The 16,185-nt window shown below is 40.5% G+C and overlaps 1 protein-coding gene across 2 annotated transcripts in view; it reads left to right on the top strand.

Annotated features, from left to right (window-relative positions):
• The window catches only part of MED13L (mediator complex subunit 13L), a 169,094-nt gene that overhangs the window by 20,328 nt on the left and 132,581 nt on the right, over positions 1-16,185 (top strand). The window lies entirely within an intron of this gene.

Genomic DNA, 16,185 nt, shown 5'->3' with positions numbered 1-16,185 from the left:
GTATTATTTTCTTTTCAGTGGTGTATTGTTGCTATGACAAGTCTTAGTTTGCCTGAACTACAAGGTGTTTTATTAGGCTGATGAATTTTACCTTCATTTTCACCTTGTGTCTTGCAAGAAAACAACTGAAGTTCACCAGTTCTGGAATAATAACAGTAGTTTAAAAACCCAAGACAATCATAAGGATCAAGTTCTGGTTTCTTGCAATAATTTTTTATCCTTGTGGCCTTTAGACCTTCTAGTGGCTTGGTGATAAAATTTATTTCAAGTACACAGAATATTTTGTTTATCAAGTGTGCTTGAGTTGTCCTTTATCTCCCACCTGTACCCTGCACTGTTTAGTCCTGGATTATGATATATTCATTTATTTTCATTCTGTTCTAAGCACAGTTCCAAACTTCCTGCTTTGATGGCTGCCAGATTGTTTATTTGGCACCAGAGCCTGTGAAATCACAGATATGGAGGCCTGAGTACCTTGGAGCATGTTCCACACAGGTAGCCCTGTGATCATGTATAATTAAAGAGATGGCTCACAAGTGCTGTGCTGAGCCATTCCACTGACATTCATTTTTTATGAGGCACCTGTTTTGAATGAGGGAATGGGTAATATTTCTACTTACCCAGCAAAGCTTTAATAATATATGCTTTTCTCTTAGTGAAATATTGTTTATTTAATATTTCAAATGCAGTAGATGGGACTTAAGTGTCTTTTTATTTGAGGAGAGTTGCAAGTGATACTTCTGTTTCTGTAAATTGATGGAGCTTGTTTATATCTGACATCTTGGTTACAACAATGTGATGCTGCTTCCAGTGGTGGTGGTCTGGAAATCCACTTAAATGTCTGGACAGCTGAACCTGCTTCTGCTGGGTGCACTGTGGGGCAGAATATAGCAAAGCAGCACTGTCACACATTGTCTGCCTGGTTCAAAATTGTATGGAATCACAGAATTATTTAGTTTGGAAAAGACTTCCAAGGTCATTGAGTCCAACCTGTGTCTGATCCCCCAGCTGGAGCACTGAGTGCCACATCCAGGTGTTCCTTGGACACCTCCAAGGATGGGAGCTCCACCACCTCCCTGGGCAGCCCCAGCCAATGTTTAACAACCCCTTCCATGCAGAAATTCCTCCTGGTGTCCAACCTGAGCCTCCTCTGGCACAACTGAGGCTGTTCCCTCTCCTCCTGTCCCTGGGAGCAGAGCGCAAACCCCCTGGCTGTCCCCTCCTGTCAGGAGTTGTGCAGAGCCAGAAGGGCCCTCTGAGCCTCCTTTTCTCCAGACTGAGCCCCTTCCCAGCTACCTCAGCCCCTCCTGGGGCTCCAGCCCCTTCCTCAGCTCTGTTCCCTTCCCTGGACATGCTCTAGCCCCTCAAAGTCCTTCCTGAGCTGAGGGGCTCAGAACTGGACACAGCACTTGAGGTGTCCCCACATCCAGGCTGGAGCCTTGAGAACAGTAACTTCTGAGTGGAATTCAATCTGAAACTCGTTTGTTGTCATGTGTGTAAATCCTACAAGGATAGATTTCCTTGTTCTATATTAAAAGCACATTGAAACACTTGTAGTGACTTATCAGATATAGTTCAAAGTGATGTAAATTGTGTAAGTGTTGTACATTTTCTGCTGATAGAGCTGTTGGGCTCTGTTCAGTACATTTTAGAGTTCAAACATCAGTACCGACAAAATATTGAGCCTCAAATTCAGCCAGAACAAGGCATTTATGTCCATTGATTCCTCGAGATAGGACAAAGGACACAGTTTGTGTTCACTGCTTCATGCAGCCAGAAGGCAAACTGAACAAGTTTATTCTGCTTTTTATAGTATAAACAGGCCACAATACTGAACTATTTGATAGTTGAAATTAGCTTCCTGAAAATATAAAGGGCTTTTCCATGTGGGCATACAAACAGAAAACAGGAAAGTTACTGAAGCAGAGTTTTCCTTGCCTGTCAGCTGGGCCAGGGTAACATGATGCCTTTTTCTGGTGTAACCTACTCAGGAAATGAACTGCTTTGGCTTAAAATGCTGTTCCTGCAGGTTGGATTGTCACTGTGACTTAAGAGTTCCATGGCCAGAACTTTGTTGTTGTGCTGTCACATCTTCAGGAGCACAAGTCCCAGGAATCTGATGCTGCAAATCCAAGAGGAAGCCTAGAGTCTCTGCAAAACATTAACATCTGAGATATAGGGACTATAGGGAATAATGCCTGTTAGTAAGATCATGAATTCTTATCAAGAATAATGTTTTGGATTTCTCTTTTCCTGCCTAGGACTTGTGTCTTGAAAGTGAAATATTTTATTGATAATTAAATTGTAAAGAATTTAATTTTTAAATATTATGTTAATTCAAGTCTAAATTATAATTTTTGATTTTTTTCTGGATAAGAGAGTTGCTGCAATAGTGCTGAATCATATTTACTGCTTTCAGTAAACAGAGGAAAAGTCCAAACTGAGGCTTTGCTTTCAGAAGCACTTCAAAAACTTTTGCTCATGAACTCTTTATCTTTATAACATTGAAGATTTGGTAAACAACAAATCTGCCATTAATAAAAGAATTTCAAATAGTCATAGGAAAACAACTTAGTGGTTGTAAACAGGAGGTATGAGGAGAGTTGTTTATGTAGTAGCTTTCCAAAACTGTGGATAATTAAATGCTGTCATGGGAGATTAAGTAAAAACAATTATTTGCAGAGCAGTTATAGATCAGTGGAGTGGTTGGATTAACCAGGCAGCTGGGAACTTCAGAACTGTCTCTTGCACATTCTCCTACATTTCTTCTTCCTGACAGCCTTGACTGTGGTGTTCTGGTTTTTATTGTGCTGGCATTTAAAACTGGATGAGAGGTTGAAGACCTTTATTCAATCCTGGGTGGGGAAAAGGTGATTGGGGTGGGGTCAGTGAGTGAGGAAAAACTGGAGTGATTCTGTAAGTCTGAAAAAGTTGGGCACGCTTAAGTTTGTTGAAGTTTGGTTTTCTGAAGGATAAATGCTATTTAATGATATTGCCTGGAGAGGTTTGGCAACAGTTGCAGCTCTGGTACCTTTCCCCACAAATCCATTTTTTTGTACATCCGACAGAAGAAGTGGAAGGAGAGGAGGGAGTGTCTGACTGTTGGCAGCGTTTTTGACAGGAACGTTGTGGATTTGCAACTTGCAGAGCTCTCATTTGCATTTGGTGGCCAAATACCATCTGGAGCATCACAGAGAATTTAGACTCAACTCTTGGGTTTTCTTTCTTCTCCCACCCCTGCCCTAGACCCTGTGGGTTCCACAGAGATTATAGGGAAGGGAGATCTGTTCCTCAGTTCCCTTCTTGGCTTTTGCAAAGAGCACTTTGCCCTGACATTTTACACCACTCCAAGAGTTGGACTTGATGATCTTGTGGGTCTTTTTCAACTCAGAATATTCTGTAATTCTCTCACAGTTTTGTCTATCGATTTATAATCTCTGGTCTGGATTTATGGATCTATTCCACTTTGTTTGCTGCATTTGTGGTACAGAATATTGGAATTCTCAGGGATAATGCAGGGATTATAATGTGTACCACTACTAAGAATACAGGTTGGTGACTGTGAGCACAGCACTGGAGGTGGACTCTGGAAGGCTGGCAGGATGTGAGACAGAGCTTGAAAATGAATAAATTCTGGGGTTTTGATAGTTCTTTAGGTAAAACTGCATCTTTCTATCAGCTTAGTAGCTTGTGTGCCTGAACTCAGATTCTGGTAGGTATTTGGGATTTCCATCTATATATTGCACTTGATCCATTAATTTCTGGAGCTGCTTCCCCAGAAAAATGATACTATTTCACTTTCTGCTGTGGAGAATATAAGAATTGGGATGGAAATGCTTATGAAGAATAGATGATCTTGAATGAATTAGGCAAGTCTTTCCTGAAGGATTATTGTACACAATCTTTGCAGCTTGGTAAGTTTAAAAATGTAGCTGAAATTTGAGCTATGACAGGAAAAACCTGGAGCTTCAGCTCGTTCCTGTTTATGAATTCTTGGCATATCGGGCTGGCGCAGCCGTAATCCCCTGGTGCTGATAAAAGTGAGGAGGGAAAAATGCTGCCTGCAGGAAGAGCTGAGTGCAGGGCACCCACATTAACCCACGTGGTTGTGCCCAAAATTAATATTTCTTATTGTTTCTCTACCTGAAATTTCCTGATTTTTACCTACAGGAAAGCAGAACATGTCAGCTCTGTTTTTAAGGATCTTCTCCTGAGGAGAACAACTTGCCCCAGAACTCAATTTAGTTGTTTTTATTCCTGCTAGGAAGGGTTCTTGATGCTCCCTTATGAACTGCCAGATTTCAAAGTTTCATTTAGCAGTCAAGTCAGTGTTTAAACTGTAAATGTTTAGTAGTTAGTGCTTGTCAGCATTTAGTAGGGATTGAAAGAAAAATAAGGGAAAATTTGGAAAAAATTATATTTTTTGGTTCCACTAATGTAAAAGAGAATAAAGTAGTGAAAAATCTACTTTCCATCTCAATTTGAGCCTATTTAAGGTTCTTTCAGGGTACTATATTATTTATGCAATTGTGAGGAATTGGGAGCTCTGTCAGGAATTAGAGTATCTTCGAAGCTGTGTGTAGTGAGATACGTTAATTATTGAATGAGAAGATGTTCCTGTCTATTCAAACACATTTGAAGTGTGGGAAGCAATGCGTGAAATGAAGACTGAGCCCCCTTGCTGTGAAATGGGTGTTCAAATGAGAGTGCTCCTCAGTCTTTTCATTCTGCCATAAGATTATGGCAGCGGGCAAGAAGGGAGGGAGTTGCTGCTGGAATTGCATTACAGCTGACTTGGAGACTTCCTTGGATTTGCCCAAAGGTTATTCCTGGGATCCCTGGGCTTTAGTGAAAGCATGGGATGTGTATTACAACAAGTTTCTGCACTCTGAGTAACTCGATAAACCCCAGAACTCTTGCATGCCCAGTGGTACCAGGAAGGAGAGCAGCCAGGGCATGGAAAAGCAGTTCATGAACAAGGAATAAAGGATCTGAAATGCAAGGCTTTTGGAAGGCTTTCCATTTAAAAAGCAGCAATGAATATCAAGCAGCTGAGTACCACTTATTAATAATTTGAAGTGAAATCTGAAAATGGTTAATTGCCGGTTCTTGAGCGCAGAGTGGAATTAACAAGTAGGTTCCTGTGACAGAAGACTTTATTGGAATATTAAGTTTCTGAAAAGTCTGTTTCTGGCTTGATTATTTTCAATAAGATAAGTAATTTGCATTTTCTTAATTGCCTAGCATAGATTATTCCCAAAGACATGAAAACAAAGTTCAACTTTTCCATTCTTTTGGCAAGAAGATGGGATTGAAAAGTGAATTCCTACTTTCTCAGCCTGTGGAATTGTTCTGTGACCCTTATATCTGACACTGGTAATTGGTGTCCAGTGATTGCCAGTTGAAGTTCAGCTTAGACAAAATAAACTTTTTCTTTTAAGCAGGCATATTAAATGAGGTTATTATGCCATCATTTGGGATTACGGAATTGCTTCATGGGAAAATGCCAACTCCTTTTATACACATGAAGTTGACAAGAGCCTTATTGTGTCTGGGTGAGATGTCTTCATTTTGTTTTGCTTTCTTTTAAAAATAAATGTTCTTCCCACCACTTCTACTCCTTTTACTTAAAAGTTGGTTTACGGGAGTCTTAAAAAAAAATTAAAACTGAGTGTCCTGTTTGGAATTCTGATTGCACTTACCTTTGCCTTAATTCCTCTTTCCTTCAGTGGTTTTGTCTCCACATGAACAGGGAATCTCAGTGTTCAGAGCAGGATCCAATGAGTACATGTGGCATTTGTGAATTCATTACCAATTCTAGTCAAGAAATGGACCTTACTGATCCTTGTGGGTCCCTTCCAGCTCAGGATATTCCATGGATCATTGTCACATAGTGTGTTTTCCCTCTTCTTACAGCTGGCAATATCTAAGGCTAAAAAGTTATTAAGAAGTCTGAAATCTACCGAAGTGCCATATGTAAAAAAGCCTAATGCTTTTTGTTGTTCTATTTTATTTGTATCACTCAAGAATTAACATCCTAATTTTGTTCATGGCTGGGAATTTGGAGGTTTTTCTGTTGATTGCAGCAAATTACCTTCTGAAAACAGTTTAGAGGAAAGACACTGATGGAAGGCAAAGCCAAGAAATTCTCTACTGAATCCATGTGCTTCCTCGTAATCTTTCTGCTTTCCAAATATAAGCTCAGTTCAACTGAAATAGTTGAAATTTTGTGTAATTAACCTTTAGGTTTTCTTTGCCACACAATAGTTCTTGTTTTTCTCTGGTGTTTTTGTGAGAAAAGGAGTTGGCGTTCCAGAGGCAATATTAACAGCTGCCTTCTGGAGGGAAATTTGATGGTCCTTTGGCAGAACTGTTTCAGCAAGGCCAGACTTAGAGCAAATCCAGGATATTTAAAGTGGGATAGAACTGTGGGAGTGGAACTGCCTGGAAAGCACTGGAATTCCAAGCAAGGTTCCAATAGCTGGGAATCCCTCCCAATAACAGCGGAGTGAGGTGTTACTAATGAATCCAGGAGAACTATTGTGTAAAATGGGCTTGGAATTAACTGGAGTGCTGAGAACAAACTCAAGTCCAAATTTTGAATGTAAATAAAATTGATGTGTTACCACAGGCAATTTGGTGAACCACGTAATTAAGTTTTTTCCATGAAAAACGAGACATTATGCTGCAGCTGCAGCAAAGCAGTATGTAAAGGATTTATATTCTAGTTATATGAAAATTAAACAATCATTAAAAGACTGTATTTTTTAAAGTGCTGCTCGGGGAGGGGAGAAATGAAAAAAATCCAATCGGTAGAATTTATTTTTCAGCAATGTATTGGGCAATATCAGCCTCAGTAGTTGATGTTTTTTCCTTTAGGGAATCTCTTTTTCCAGTGAAATGAACTCACTTAACTGTGTGAAGTAAATCTACGTTAGCTTGAAGTGAAATCTGCATTAATAGGGCTCATTACTAATGTTTGTATTTGGATGTATTGAGTAATTCTAATAACACAGGGTAAGCTCTACTGGAAGATTTAGACTTTAAAAATAGATGAAATGCCACCTTCTGAAGAAAATTATAAAAAAATTGCATACAATTGTATTTTGGTAATGGCGTTTTTAGAATAATTAATGAACTTTAAGTGACAATGACAGTGCTGAATTGCAAACAGAAAACACTGAAACACAGCTCTGCTGATGTTAACACATCATTCCTCTTAAGAGAGACATGGTTTTCATTATATAAAAGTCACTTTCTTTATAATGAAGTTCCTGTTAAAGGTCATAAATCTTACTACAGAATTCTTGTACCCCAAGCCTGAGACTGGTTTCATTTTAAGTGGGCTTCATTATACACCTGCACTTACTTATCCTGGGATTTGACTGTAATCTGTAGGGCAAGTGCCTTGGATAGCTGGCAGTGTGTCCATGTAGCAATTCCCAGATGTGATCCATGGCTTGGGGTGTCAGTGATCAGCCAGGAAAATGGGGGGAGGCAGCTTTGGAAATGTGAAGTTTGTTCCTGATGTTCATTGAAACCTCAGGGCCCTGAAACTGGAATATGGCCTTTCCAAAGAAGCAGACAAAACCATATTTCTGTGTGGAATGAAGAGAGGAGCAAGTGGAAAACAACTGAGTACATTGGATAGGCTAAGAATGAGGATGGGCTCTTACCTTTGCTCTTTGCCCATGGGAAGTGGGGGTTTCAGAAGGCAAAGGCTGGAGTTGTGCTGTTAGTTAAGTATTAGTCTCTTCGTTAAAAAAAAAACCAAACAAACCAACCAAGCACCTGTGTCTTGCAGTCACTCATATAATAAGTAGAGCTTTGAGTGGAACAGTGTAAAATTGATTTTCCAAGGCTGAAATGCTCAGTAGTTTGAAGTGAAGGTACAAACCGGAGGAAAGGCATGCTGCAGAGTGAGCACAGCTGAAATGCTTTTGCCTCTTTGTTGATGTAAACCATGCTTAAATGTGTCCTTGGAGCTGAGCAGAGCCAGCAGGAGCTGCAGCCCAGCTCTGGGTGCTGAGCCTGGCTCAGAGCAGCAAAGGCTGCAGTGCTGTTTTGGTCCCAGCAGTGCCCTGCAGCTGTCCCTGTGCTCTCTCAGCTCAGGGCTGCTGGGAGCCCAGCACAGTTTCAGTTTCTGTTCCAGTGCTGAGGGCTGGGAGCTCCCTGAGCTGCCTCTGCCTCTTCCCAGCCCTGCCTCTGCCTTGGCACGAGCCCAGCGCTGGGCTGGGCCCTGGCACACGCACCTCCAGTGTTCCCTGGCTGTCCCGACAGCCATTCCTGCTCCACCTTCACAGCCCTGGTCTCTCTGCTCCTCCTGGACAGTGTCTGCACCAAATCCTGGGACATTGATTGCTTTGGAATAGTCAGTGACCCAGAGGAGTCAAACTGAAATGCTTAGAATTTTTGTAACAAATTGATGGGTGGATCATACAAATAACCAGGCAGAAGTAGCCTCTCAAATTCCTGGAGAAATTGAAATGTGAATTTACTATATTAAAGTGCTTATGTTGATAAACTTGGTCTTAGAAGGAGGAGCAGAAGGTGACAGGTGTGGCAGTTTCTAAGCAGGAAATAAATATCAGATTTGCAATAAAAGATTTCTATTTTGTAGTTGTTCCATGACATTCTGGTTCCTTCTGAAACACAAGTAATAGAACACCTTTCCCACGAAGGAAACTTCTAGTCATAGGTGATGAAAGGGTCATTTTATAGGATTTTTTTTTTACTGGAATGGCTTTAAGAATTTAAAGTACTTATTCTTTAAAGCTCTCTAAAGAGATGGGAAGTATGGACAGTGTTATTGTGTCAACAGGAGCAGCAGGGCTTGGAGTCTGATGAGTTTATGGTTCTGGGGAGCTGGAAGGAAAATTTCTTGGTCCCTTTGGAGTTTGACAAAATTTATTCTATACAATACTTGGCTACATATGTCAACAAAATTCCCTGGAATCTGTTCTCTAAGGGAGCTGAAGGGGAAGTGTGTGGTGTTTGTCTGCCCTGTCATATTTTTTTTGTCTCTTCTATATGAAAAGGATGTGATTTCTGATATTATGGTAATGAGCAGTGTGACTGCAAAGCAAGTTTGGCTTCTGTATTTGAGTGATGTCCTCTGCTCTTATTAAGGGACGGACGTGACATAGGACTGTGCTGGGATAGAATGGTGAAGGGCTTAACTGACAATCCTGACAATCCTGCCCTTTCCAGAGATATTCCTGGGAGTTCTACCACTTTAACTGGCTGCTGGCCAAGAGGAGTCTGTGTCCCTGACAAAAGCTTTATAGGTTTTCTTTAATGTGTAGTTGGCTTATTGGAAGATAACATTTTATTTTTATTTTGTAATAACATTGTAGTTTGAATAACTTACAGGTAACTTAAGCAGTCTCTTGTCATCTCTAATAGCCCTGAGTTGGGAGTCTAATTTGGATTTTCTATACAAAGCAAAGCAAGATTTCCATTGCTGCACCATAGTAAAATAAATTAAATACTTCACTAAAACTGGGGTGTCCTGAAGTGGTGTCTCTATCGTTGCTGCTGCTTCTCTGCTGGTGTTGGTGTTTCCAGCTTCATTAAGGCCTTCTAGTCCTCTGCACAAACCCATGGAATTTATACCCAGCAGGGTTTTGCAGTCCAAATGGAGGAGCTCCCACTTGTTTATTCCTGTTCTTTGGGAAATAGTGTATTCAGGAGCTAATAAGCAGGTGAGGTAAAGCTGAGAGTAAGAAACAGCAGTGTGCTGGAGAGATCTCCCCAGAGAGCCTTTGTACCTGGACAGGCTGTCCTTGGAAGTGGAAAACTTCCAGACAGATATCCCCTGTCCTAGGTGTATGTGGAATTATGGCTCAGTCCCTCTCTGCCTTTTTCCTAAACTAAACCAGACTGCAGGAAGCATTATTTTATTTCTATTTCTTTTGCTGTAAACCACAGTTAAGGCCTGGAAAGTGTGAAGAAAAATGTTTTGCCTGCAAGACTGTTACTGCTTAGTCTCAAAAGTAATGCACTCTAGTACTGAAATTCCTAATCCCTCCCTTTTGGGATAGGGGTTCCTGCCTGGCCTCCTCCTGAGAGGTTCTCAGTAAGCCCACAAAAGGGTAATTGGTGAGCAAACATTACACTCAGCACTGTTTGCTTGTCCTGTCCCAGACAGCTGCTGTAGGATGGCTGAGCCTGGAGGTGAGACGCTGCTCACATTCAAGGGCTCAGATTATTGTGTAGGAACAGCAGAGACAAAAGATCCTGGTGCTTAGAGGTACGCTAAATATATATTTGTATTAAATAAAGAAAATGATACTGCCTTAAAAATAAGTGATTTTTGAATTTAATATGAATTTACATAAGTTCAGTTTTCAGTTCTTCAATGAGTTCTTCCAATTATTTTATGCATTTATTTATTACTGCATAGTAAACATGCCAGCAAACCTGTGTTATAAATCCCCTAGTGAAGTGTTAATTTGCTTCATTTTCCCTCTTCAGGTACTGACTATAGTTTACATTTTGTCATTACTGCACTGAGCAGGAGTTCCTGTAACTTTCTGAAACTCAAAATGTTAAAATTAAGCACCAACCCCAAATTGCCACTTGCTGCCTCTTTAGGATTCCTGATTGTCCTCCCCAAATGCTGGAAGAAGCAACTGAATTTTTTTAGTAGCTTCTTGTGAATTTACTTACTTTGTTTAATTGACATGTAATCACTGAAAAAGTGGAGACCTTGGATTACTGGTACATTGGGAAATCTGGAAGCTCTTCATTGTCCAAGATGCCATTTTCTGGAGCTGGCTGGATATCAGTGCGGTGATGCTGATGTAGCCAAAATAAGGGGGGCTGTGGAAGGAGCTGCCCATAGAGAAGGCTCTGTGATTCATTTCTGTGTGAGTTCAGAATCTTCCTGTGCTCAAACTGCTGAGCTTGGGAGTTCTCTGCTGTCATTTGTCTTTGTTTTAATGGGATTAAGTAATTATGTGTGCATTTTCTTTCAACTAACCAGCCTGATAAAAGCAGGCACAACTGAAGAGCCCATAAATTGTCAGCTCTTCTGTTCCAGCAGAAGTGCTTTGATGGCTCTGCAGATTTTATGTCTTGGTGCATATATTTAGCTGCCCTGCTAAGGTGAGTAAGACTAGAGAGCAGTTTATGTAATCGATGAGCTGAGGGTCTCCCCTGGGGAATGTGCCTGGGGAAAAATGGATCTCAGCTACAGGGCAGTTCTAAAGGAGAAATCCCTGGCACTTCCAAGCAGAAGTAGAAGCTGTTCTTCCAAACACTGGATTAACTTAATTGGAACTAATCATGTCTGGTATTGATGTTTTGGCAGTATCAGTCTTGGTTCAAATTTTGCTGCTGCTTTGCAAAACCTCTGCCTGTGTCCTGCAGCTGTTAAGACTCAGTAGTTTTTTGTAAGTTTGACATCCATCTGATTTTTCAAGTAGGAACTGCTCCCTGTATCATGGCATCTGCAACCCTTTGTGTTTAATGAATTCATCAGGTGTTTGCTATGTGATATCATCAAACCACTTAATTCTTTTCAGAACTTCATTCTTTCTGCATGGCGTGTTTATGCATTCAATTTTATCTTTACTATTAATTCAAATTAAGTCTTGGTTTGAGAGTTTATGTAATCACTTTAATGAAGTGGCTGTGCCTGCTCACTGCTTCTTGTTTATTTTAAATATTGGTCTGAGGAAGTAAAGGTTTTAATGTATTCCAAATTATAACCAGCAGTAACTATGCAATAGACCTCTATTAATTCAGTTTCAAGAGCTCTGCATATAAGATGACTTTTGCACTATTGTGCTGTCTCATAATTTTATGTGAGAACAGGCTGCTGTTAATTTGTTTTCCTGTTAGTCCACATGTGTCAGAGGCAAAATTTGTCATTCCTCTTCTGGCTTGAAGTTGTGCTGTCAGCAGATCCTCTTCTTTTCTGGAGTTTCCCTATTACGCTTAACAATGCAGTTTCTGCATTTTTGGGCTTGTGGCCACTTAATCCCAGGTATCAATTTAAATTAACATGTTAGGATGAGGAATTATTTACTGCATCCTAAAAATTACTTTTCTTGTCACTTATACAGTTTGTTAAAAGCTTTCTGTGGTTACTTTGCACATGTTAAGTGGTCTTGGTTTAAGAACAGTGACTTGTGATGGAAATCCACAACTTCCCAATGCCTGTGGGGCCAATAATCAGTCCAGCCCCCTTGTTTGCCTGTCTTACATGTGGAACTGTTGGTGTCCTGGCTTCCTCCCGCAGTGGACAAGTTCTGTGGGAATGCTGAGCTCTGAGATCCTTACACCCTCCTTCCCTGGCTGTTTGCAGTGGTTTGCAAACCACACCAGTGGCTGCTCTTGCTTTGGGATATGGAGCTGCAGATCTGACTGGAACCAGGAACTGGGAGCTGCCTCAGCCAAAGCTTTGTGTTCAGCTTTTCCCCCCTGGCCACCAGCTCTAAGCTGTGAAGTTATCCAGGATGTGTGTGCAGGATGTGGGATGGAGGAGGAGGAGGGAGCCCTGCTGTAAGTGCTGTGCTGAACAAGCAGGCAATGCAAATGTGAATGGAAGGGAAGGTTGGTTATTGCTCCACCTTGTCTCTGTGTTCTGGGAGCTGGGGAAATTGAGAAAAGGAGACAGAGTTGCTGTGGAACTGTTTTAAACCAGCAGATACCCAGTTTCGCCTCCCATTGCTCACACTACTCCCAGCTAAGTCTTTCTGCTAATCTTCATGTGATTAAGAATGTTGGATGGTGACACAAAGAACTCTACAACGTAATGCTTAAGGATATCCCGCTGTGTGCATTTGATGCCACATCTGGGATGAGATTATAAATAAATAAATGAAAAGGAAAAAGAACAAAAGAAAATACAACCCTGAAATCCCATGAACTGTAACTTTTTAAAGCCTTTGAATATACAGTGCTTGAGGAAAATGGAAGAAGATATTTTGTACAAATATATTAGAAAAGAATACAGAATGCATTTGGAGTACAAAGACTCCCAGAGTTTTATTGGCTGTGGTTGTTGTCAGTGTTAACAAAACACAGTCAGCATGGCCCCAGTCTGTCACTGTGACATGTTGAGCATTTGCAGATGTAAATCCCCATCATATGTCAGAAATATGACATTTTGCAATCAAATAAAAACACACAGAAACTTGGGATTCACAGAACTTTCTGCCATGTACCATAACTCTGGTCATAGCTTCTGTTCAGCATCACAGCTGCCCAGTGGATAAAGGGAATTTTCAAAACCATATGTGCTGTGAAAATGGGGCTGTTTATGTAATGATAGTTTATTTAATGGGAGCTTTGCAAAGAATTGACTGTGCTGTGCAGTGTCCAAGACGGTGAGACACAAAGGAAGTGGCAGGCACAGCCATCATAACCTGAAATCCCATCATCAGATTTTTGTGGAAGTGGATTCAGTTTTTCAGAGCTCAGTATTTCATTGCTGCCAAAAGAATCCTTTTTGTACATACCAAAAGGGGCAGAGCAATGAGAATTGGTGATTGCCCAGCCTTTATTGTTCCTCAATACCAGTGTGATAGTTGGGTTTGTCACTCACCTGCAGCGGCTGCATTACATGGGTGGCATTAGGCCCTGGTGCGTATTCCCCTCAGGAGGCACCATTTGTTGTGACAACGGGTATTTGTGTCACATGCCCTGCTTTGGGTGTGTGAGGGATGTGTTGCACCCTGACCCTGGTGTGCAAGCACAGCAAACGTGTTCAGCACGTGTGCCTGAGCTGAGCTGGTTGTGGCTAAATTCCGCTTCTGCAGGGCTGGGGGCAGCTGCCAAATGGCTGCAAATCACCCCTAAATGCTCAGAGTCCCTGTGTTTCAGCATGGCTTTGAGGTTTGAAGAGATGTAGCCACTGGAGGTGTGTAGGTTCTGACTGTGGATGCACATTTCCTTGAATTCCATGGATTTTGAACTCTGAACAGCAGTGGTTCTGTGAAGGGCTGCCTGTGCTCCTGGCCCATCCATTAAGCTAGACCATCAACCACCCTTCTCTCTCTGAGTTAATAAATATTTTAACATTTCATCAATATTTATTAAATAAAAAACGATCAGCACTATGGAATCCAAATGTAAAGGGGCTTTTTTGGCTGTTATCTGGAATAGAGTTGGGAAAAGATAAGTAGCCTTTAGTGCCTCTTGGATTCCTCTCTGATTTAGCCTTGTAGGAAACGTGGTCATGCTTGGCTTTGTGTTGTTCTGGTTTAAAACTAAACCACCAGATTCTCTGATTTACATAGCAGAAATTATTTTGCTATTATTCTATTTACATTAGTATTTCCTTGTGTATTTGTTAGGCAAATGAATTCCTTGTTAAATGGCTGGGAAGAGGATTTCGAAACACTGGGATTAGTTCCTTTCTCTTGGAAGAAATAGTTAACAAATAGGAAAATGCTCGTGGAGAGCTGAGTTTCTGGCAAGCCCCGGCGGTACAGAGTGTACTGAGCTGGAAATGTTGCCGAGTTAGCACAAACTGTCTGATATAAAAAGCACGTTTTTGTTATAAACACTGCCTGCTCAACAGAGTTGTTGGTCTTACAAAACAGCTTTAAACAGGGACTGTTGCTTTTGAGTAATATTAAATATTTGTCTTCTGGTGAATGTTTTCTTAGGAAAAATCACTGTAGATAGCAAACAAACCAATTCTTTTATTATCCAGTATAAGTGCATTTGAACTTCCTTGTTTTTATCTTGACAGTTTCACTTGAATTTATATGTTTTTGGAGAGGTTATTTTTCACTTGAAAAAGTTTTGGGTTATTTTTCTTCAAAAAAAAAGTATTTGTACAGGTGTCTTCAGATTTCAAAACAGGCTTTGTTCTTTCTGAGCTTTGTCTTGTTGTTTTTCTGGCTTTGTACTGACACTTTGTGGCTGTTTCTGTGGTGTTTCAAATGACAGGAGTCACAACAGCAATGGAAAATAGCAACTTAAATAAACATTTTCAGGAAGTATAAAGCAGGGTGAGTGTGGAAACCTTCCCCAGCTCAAACTCTGTACAAATGTTTTCTACAGCTCTGCCCTGGGAGTAGATTTATAGGAGGGAGATATGAGGCTTCTAGATTTATTTTCTGTGGCTTTTTTTCAATAGTAAATGCTGTGAACAATATGCCTCTAGACACAGTATTTTGTGAACAATCTGTTGGGCATTAACTTATAATAAGCATAAAATTTTCTCTTTTACTGTACAGGGTGATTGGTGTAGTCTCAGTTCTAGGCTGTGTCACCATTCCTCACTTGATCCTGCAGTGTATAAATTACTTTTTTCCAGCTGTCTCTGTGTATGCAATCAAGAAGGTGATGCCATCCTTTTTCTTTCTTTTCTTTGTTTTGTTTTGTGTGGTAGTACACAGTAAGAACAGGATGGAAAAAAAGATAATTTTGGAGCCAAATTCCATTTTTTAGTTACGAGAGCTGATTTAGAGTCAGGGATGATAATTTCTATCTGTGTGAAGATTTGTGGCTGTGTTGGAAGAAGAGCACAACACATTAATTTAACTTATCTCTTCAAAATTCCTCCCCAATATCCCATCCATCCCTGCCTTCTGGCAGTGGGAAGTGGTTCCCTGTGCCCTGTCCCTCCAGGCCCTTGTTTCATTTAGGCCATTTCTGAGTGTCCACTTGGAAGAAACTTCTTGGAGGGTAAAAAAGCACTGAGGGGCAGCTTTGGGTTTAGATCATAACTGAGCAACGTGTTTATTCTCTCCTTAACAACAAGGCAAATCTAATTACTTAATGCTTAACCAATGAATCAAAGCAAACCTTAATCCATGCCTTTTCTTTTGTGCAAATTAAGTGGGCATGTCATTATTTAAATATCCAGCAAGATTCTGGAAAATTTGATTAAACCTCCTAAGAAAACCTTGTGAAATGCAGTAGAGGTGAAGGAAGAATTACACTGCAATTGAGCATAAATAATTATTTTTATCAAATAGCATTGCTCAGTAATGATGTGTGTGATTATATTTCTTTTCTTCTTTGCTTGTTTTGTTGTGGTTTGTGTTTTTACTTCTGCAAGTGTCAGTCTCCTGCTGTCTGTTCCGGGGAGATGCTGTGCAGTCAAATACTTTTTGAGTAAGGAAGAAAGGAACTTGTTTATTGCTGATAATCCAGCCAGACATCAAGGGAAGAAAATATCAAAAGGAAATTTATTAGTCGTCAGCCAATTTTGTTTGGAAA

The sequence above is a fragment of the Camarhynchus parvulus genome, chromosome 15 (genome assembly GCF_901933205.1).
Source record: "Camarhynchus parvulus chromosome 15, STF_HiC, whole genome shotgun sequence".
NCBI lineage: Eukaryota > Metazoa > Chordata > Aves > Passeriformes > Thraupidae > Camarhynchus > Camarhynchus parvulus.
This window is presented reverse-complemented; position numbering and strand designations above follow the sequence as displayed.